Source organism: Melozone crissalis, unplaced genomic scaffold, assembly GCF_028551555.1.
Source record: "Melozone crissalis strain CALT ecotype California unplaced genomic scaffold, PUWL_Pcris_2 ptg000031l_1, whole genome shotgun sequence".
In the NCBI taxonomy this organism is placed as follows: Eukaryota; Metazoa; Chordata; class Aves; order Passeriformes; family Passerellidae; genus Melozone; species Melozone crissalis.
Genome location: NW_026535809.1, coordinates 422,984 through 430,534, shown reverse-complemented (window position 1 = coordinate 430,534; position 7,551 = coordinate 422,984).

Genomic DNA, 7,551 nt, shown 5'->3' with positions numbered 1-7,551 from the left:
CTCTCATCAACTTCTGCATACTCTGTATTTTGCAAGGAGTTGTATTTCTCAGTTAACTTAACTCTTAAAGTATTTTTATTCTCTTATATCTCTGTGTATTTAATTCACTGGTTTTTTGTTCTATTTTCAAGATCTTATTTATCTCTTGCTTCTGTTTCTTACTTTCACTTAGAGCTTAAATATTTTTTTCAACTCCTTACACTTAAATTTTTGGGGTTTTTTTCTTACACTATTCTTCTACACAATACACTTCTCTCTAAGGAAATGTGGTAAAACTTATAATGCACAATCTACATCACCTCTATTCTAATTTGTCTATATTCACTCCCACACATTTCTTCACACCTTCAAGACACAAACTGGATCAGTATTGCTAGAAAATCACGGGTCCCTGTAGCCCCCCCTCACCCTGGGGTTGGCCCACAGGTCTCAGTATCTCTGGGCCTCTTGGAAGGGCCCTGACTCTGGTTGCCTCTGGTGCACATTCACCTGTGAGGCTGTCTGTGTGTCACTCACGCTCTTACAGCTATGGCTCCCTCACACACCTGGGGAGCACTAGTCTGGTTTGCAGGTCACACACACTCTTTGGCCACAGCCCCCACCCGCCCGGGGGACACAAGCCTGGTTTGCAGGTCACACATACACACACTTCCACTGCCCCCTTCCCACCTGCCCGGGAAGTTGAGGCTGACTTTTCTTGTGACTGACTCTCACACACAAGACAACAATAAGGTACTTTTTACTTTCACATCACTTATTACAAGTTAAGTATTACTGGCCAGTTTTGGTGCTACTGGATATCCTTTCTACCTAGCTGTTTTTTTGTCTAACTTCAGATGTTTTTTTTTTTTCACTATACTATACTTCTTAGTACTTTGTTGAGACAGGATTTACCTGCTCCTGTATCTACTCAAAAATTCAAATTCTTAATTTAGGGGGCCCACCTCAAAGTTTACCAAGGGGCTCTTCTAGATGTTGCATTGGGTCCCCTATAGTGTAAAGCCCCTGACCTTCTAATCATCACCTCTAAGGATCTTCTCTAAATTATCTTGTTCCCTGGCTATTGCCGCATCGAGACTGAGCTTTCTACAAAACCTCCTGACGTGTCCTGGCTCTCCACAGTAATAGCAATGTCGCTCTCTCAAAGAGCCTTGAGGTATCTCCATCCCTCTTGCACCTGACAGTACTGACCTATCCTTGCCTCCTCCTGGTGGTGGACCCGCCCACTCTGCACTTTCTCTAGCTACAGCAACCATTACCTTAGCCTTGGCCTTTGCTTTTTCTTCCTCCCTCCTTAAATACACTTTCAATGCCTCTTTTAATAACTCATTAACGTCCTTCTCTTGCCAATCTTCCATCTTTTCCAGTTTTCTCCTTATATCAGGCCAAGATTTGGTAACAAATTGGACTTTTGACAGCATTTGACCTTCTGGGGTGTCTGTGTCTATTTTAGAGTACAACTGGAAGTTCCGCCTTAGGCGACTTAGCTAAGCAGCAGGAGCTTCATCCTTCTCTTGTGCACCCTCAAATGCCAATTGGGTATTAGTTCCTTTGGGAACTGACTCTTTGATCCCCCGTATCATCAAAGACCTATATTCTCTCATGGCCTTCCTCCCCTCCTCCTGGTTAGGGTTCCAGCTGGGCTCCGTTAGTGGCAATTTCTGTTCACCTGTTGGCACCTGGGGTCTTGGACTGTTATCTTTCTCTCATATTCTTATGCCAGCTGCCCTTATCATCTGGACCTCTTCTGAGGAAAATAATATACTCAGGATGGAATTCATCTCCCCCCAAGTGTAGATATTTGGACCTAGAAATTGATCCACTTGGTTTGCTATGCTCACTGGGTCTTCAACTAAATGCCCCAACTCTTTCTTGAATCTTCTCACCTCAGAAGCAGTTAGGGGAGCATTCACAAAGCCAACACCTCCCGCTACTCCTCCCATAGGAACTTCTCTGAGGGGAAAGAGTCTCTCTGCCTTGGAGGTCTTGGATCTGGTGCTACAGTACAGCCCATCTTCAAATGCCAAACTACTTTGAGGAATATCTGGGTTACCCTGAACTTTCTGCCCATCAGCAGGTGTATTTGCTGATAGCTGTTTACTGGATGAGGAGACATTTGTGCCCCAACTAGGGGGAGGTAAAGGGGCAGCAATAGGAGGGGGAGAAGAGCCTGAGTGAATATTCAGCGGAGCTGGAGAAGGGGTGGAGAATGCAGCAGGTGGAATAGGCGCTTGTGGTGATGCAGAAGGAACTGGAGGAGATACTGGGTTTATCATAGCAGAAGCTGAAGAGGTAGAAGGAGGAGTTTGAGCAGGTGGTAGTGAGATGGCAGCCGGGGGAGGAACCGGACCTGCCATTTGAGATGCTTGAAGAAGAGGATTATAAAGTGGAGGGGCAGAAGGAGGCAAATAATCTAGGGGGTCCCATCTTTTACTAGTTCTATCATCCCCTCCTTCATTCCCTTCTTTCTTCCTCTGTACCTTACAAATTCGCACCCCTTCATCCCCAATAGCGCTCTTTACCCAGGAAGATATATGCAGTAATTGCTCAGGATCAGTATCTCCTCGAGCTGTCAGATAATTATTTAATTGTTGGCACATCCACTTATCCTTTGTCCCACACCAAGGCCATCCTCTTTGCACTTCTAATTCTGGCCAGACTTCCATACAATAATGGATCATTTTCACTTTATCTAATCCCTCCGTGGCCTCTATAGAATCTCATTTCACTAACAGTTCTTCTAAGGGACTACCGGGAGGTATATCTCTCAGTCTCTTGCCGGTCTTTTTACTATTACAACCTCCCATTTTTCAGGTCTCAATAACAAAGTCTCAAAGGTGCCTCAACTGATCGGTAGTTTCAAAAAAACTCTTGTTTGAGGAGCTTCAGCCTCCTCCACTGAACTTTAAATTTCTGCCTGATGCTCAGGACTTTATACTGAAACAACTGCCCAATCTCTTGATTGCCCAACTTTCCCCGCGTCAGGTCTTACATCTATCGGGACTTGAACACACGAAGCCTTGGCCAAGAATCTGGGTCGTGCCTGACTCCCTCAGTCAGGAAAAACAACTGCCTGATTTTTAGTTTGCCTAACTCGCCAATTGTTAGGCTTCACCATATCAGGACTTAAAAGCAAACCACAGCCTCCTTCGCTGGGGTTTGTGCCTGACTCCCTTTGTCAGGACTTACTTTGCCTGCAGGGCTTGTGAAAACACCCGAATCCTTCTCGGGACTGACAAATCTTACGCGAATCTTTCTCGAGACTTACAAAAGTGCCTGACCTCCCTTTGTCAGGACTTTGGGGTGCGTGCCACTCATACACAGTAATTCACTCCGCACGCCCGGAGTGGGGGGGCCCTTTATTCCCCCTTGGGAGACGACTTCACTCACGCTAATTCCACTCGCTTTCCCCTGTTTCCGGCCTGCCCCTTCGCAGGAGTCAGGAAACGCGGTACTGAGGGGTCCCACTCGCTTCGAAGGTCCGGCTGCCGGCCCTCGTCTCACTCACACACACACGCGCACGTCTCCCACTCCCGCCACCGAGTTTCTCACCAGTCCGGTGCTCCGGTGCTCCTCTGCGTCGCTGTCCTGAGCCGATCCCTGGTCCTAGTAGTCAGCTGTCCTCTGAAGATCCAAGATGGCCAGTCTTGAGTCCTCTTGCGGCGTGGCTATCCCGGACGAGACCCCAGCTGAAATAAACAGGGCCAGGAGACTTCTTCTCCTTTTCAATGCCTTTATTGAAAGTGATCAGCTCAGGATTGGGTGGCTCGGCGGGTCTGCAGGTCCCGTCGTCTCCCAGGGCAACTCAGAGGAGGAGGATATGCACAGCTCTGTCCACAAGGGGCAGAGCTGGGGGAATCCAGTCCTCGTGGGAGCCTTTAGGGCGTGATTCCCCGTCAGATGGTACTTTTGCCGGCTCAGTCGGCCTGGTCTCACCGCCGGGGGCTTCTCCCATGGTCAGGGCGAGAGGGTCCAAAGGTGTTCCGCGTCTCTGCAGGCTCAGCACTCGGCTCCTCACGTCTAGACATCACTCCAGTCTCTCAACTCTTAGGTGGCTCGTTGTTTTGGGGTCTTCTCTGTACACCGGGGGACCCATGCTGCATTGTGGTCTTGGAGTCACTTTGCATAGCCCCTCCCCACCCTCTCAGGTGTCTTCACTATTCTGGGAAAGGTACAATTTAGCCTCGGGAAGGTCCCCACCCAGGAGAAGGGCCATTAATTCGCCCCAGCCAGGGCTTTTACTAATACAAAAACAACCATTAACGACAACGACCCGTGATTACAATAACAAAACACGAAGAACTTGGGCAGCTACCGTTCTCTGGCTGCCTTTTTGTAACTTTTTCTCACAAAAAAATATTACTCGAGTTTTGTTCATAACAGTTCTGTCCTTTTATTTAAACAAAAATCCATCAAAACAATTCTAACTTAGCAAAAGCTACAACTCAACAGACTAAGGAACATATTCCAGACTAGTGTTGAATATTATCTATCAAAATCAAAAAGGGCATCCTAACAAATTTCATTAAAAGAGGTTACCTCTAGTTCAAGCCTTTAAGATTTTTAATATAAATCCCTTGACTTTTTAATATCACTTCCTATGTTGAAACCCAAAGTATATTTCATTATTAAACAGGAATAGATGGCATGAGATAGTCTTTATCCTGTTATCTTTATTTCTAGCAGGGAGCGTTACTAATTTCTAAAGCGTAGAAATTAGAGTAGAATTTCTTTAGAGTCTTCTGGCCAGGCTGCAGAAAGCACTGGCCACACTCCAGACAGTGCTGGGTCCCTTGGAGCCAGAGCCCTCCTCAGGTGGTGACAGTGACAGGCATGGCTCAGCTTCTGTCCCTGAAGAGGCTAACCCTAACACTAACCCTAACAACTAAGCCTTACTTGAACATGAAAAACAACACTATGCCCAACGCTAAAACTAAGCCTAACCCTAATGCTAACCCTGAGCCTAAACCTAAGCCTAAGCGTAACCATAACCTTAGACTACTGGCAGCTTCCAGCAGGCTTGGGGAGGGGCTGTGGGGGCAGCGCTCTGGAACCAGGCCTGGAGTCGAGGCCTCTGCCCCGCTGTGAGGGGCTCTGCTGGGCAGGGCTGGGCCTTGGCCTGTGGTGAGCCTGGGAGCTGCCAGGGCTCGAGATGTGCTGGGCAGGTCCCCACACGCCTCTTCTTCCCGTGGCGTGTCGGGCTGCCCCAGGAGCTGTGGGTAGCGGGGGTTTACCCAGATGGTGTGGATAGTGATGGCCCTGCTGCCCTGCCCGTCTGACAGCTCCTCGCTCGTACCGGCATCCCCTTTGGCAGCTGCTTGATCTCTGGTTTGGGGAGTAAGCTCTAAGTGTCCTGTGCCTTTGCATGGCACCAGAGGTTTTGGTTCCTCCTCACAGGACACATAGGCGCTCTCATCCCCGCTGCTGCTGCTGCCGCCCTGGACATCCTCTGAGCTGTCCCCCTCCTCGCTGGGCAGCCCTGCCAGGAGGATCTTTGCTGCTGCCATTGCCCACTGCCTGCGAGCTTCCACCTGGCTTGGGGAGGGGCTGGGGGGCAAGAGACCCAGAATTGTTTCACGACTGGAGTCCTCTGTCCAGCTGTGAGAGGCTCTGCTGAGCAGAGCTGAGGCTTGGCCTGAGGCTGTGCACGGGGGAACGTTGCTGTGCTCTACCCCGGCCTCGCCTGGCCTCACAGAGGGCCTCACTTCTCTGCTTCTCTCATCTGGGTCCTGTTCCCCCTGGGACAGCTCTTTGGGGCTGCTCGCTTCCCAGGCCGCCTCCTCACCATCTGGTGTTGACAGGACAGCCCCCAGTGCTGCCCCTGCCCCCTGCCCACCGAGAGCTTCCAGCGGGGTGGGCGAGGGTGTGGTGGGACAGCTGGGGCCGTGCGGGGAAGCCGCCCGGCTCTGTGCCCCTGCTGCGGGGGCTGTCGCTGCCGCCACTGCCTCCATGCCCTGATCCCCGCGCCGCTGTGTCCCCGGCTGCCGGCTGCGTCGCCGGAGCACAGCCGCGACCCTGCTGAGGATGGCACGGGAGCCGTGGCGCAGCGAGCGCAGCAGAGCCCGGCCGCGGGCCCTGCGGCTGTGCGGGGCCGCTGCCCGGCTCTCTGCTGCCGCCGCCTGCGTGCCAGGGCCAGCACAGGAGTCACGCTGCGCCTCGGCCTCCAGAGGTGCTGCCCCATCCCTCACCCCCTGCCTCCGGCGAAACGCCAGCCACTTCTGCTTGGGCTTCGTGTCGGTGCTCGTCTCCTTGTCCGTGGACATATCAGAGTCGTTCCGACACTGCCGTCCCCCGGGAAGATGCTGGCTCCTGATGGAGCTGCTCTCCTGGGAGTGGCACCCCCGGGCTCTTTGCCCCTTTTTATACTGTCCTGGTCAGGGCGCGGCCCCAAACGTCACAATGGGCTCTGGGCACACGCAAGCCTCACGTCACAAAGGGGAACGGTCTGGTGGGGGTCCCAAGTGTCTCCAAGGGCTCTGGGCACAGACAAGGAGTACATGGGGTCCATGTTTCTCACTTTATCACCAGAGTAATACACAGGACAGCTCACAAGGTTCATGAGGCAAAGGAAAAGAATCTGCTCATGAGCTATTGGAACAGAATTTTGAAGCAAAAGAGACCAAGGACCCGCGATAGGCTGAACTACTTCAGTGTCTCTTTGGCTTTAGTTGAATTCAAAAGATTTCCTTCCTAATGTGATTGGAAGTCCTACACTGCAAACCCTTTCAAGTCTGCCTTTGCCTTATTGTTTCTTTTTTTAAGAATACCACATTTGGTTCATGTCATGAAAGGTACAATCTGCGCAAATGCTGCTCTGAATTGCTGTGACGTCTGGGCTCTAGCTGGGGTGAGATGTGATTCTGGTCAGGATCCCCTGAGGCTCAGTTTTGTCATGATATGAACCCGGATCGTTTGGGCGGCGCCCGGGTCCTTTTGGTGGCACCGGGACCCTGAGGGCACCTTCTGGATCCTGTGGGCATCACTGGGATCCTGAGGGCATTGCCCGGATTGTCCAGGCATTGCCTGGATCCTGAGGGCAGATATTATATCCTGAGGGCAGCACCTTTGTCCTGAGGGCAGCACCCGGATCGTGTGGGGAGTGCCCAGATCATGCCGGCAGCCCCCATCTCCCTCCCAAGCACACCCACTATCCACAGTTCTGGAACACGGTGACTTTTAATATCTATACAACTGGTGAGAAACCACATAACGGTGTGTGATTGTCTAAAGTTCAAATTCCTGGCAGAGCAGATGAATGGCAAAAGCATCACCCACCTTCCCTCAGCCCAGGCCAGGGCCAACATCATCCACAGCCCTGGGGCGATTCATGTTCGCTTCCTGAGGGAATGTTTCCCTTCAGTTCCTCACACTTCCAGTCAGAAGAAAGGGTGAAGAGAAGTAGGACATAAGGGATACATGTTTACTTCCCCTGGATGAGCACACTGCTCCCTGCATACACACAGGGGAAGTACCCCCAAGCACAGGACCTGAAGGGTGTTTTTAAAAGCTTGAGCCTCAGCACATCCTTATGGCCCTGCCAGAGGTGAAACT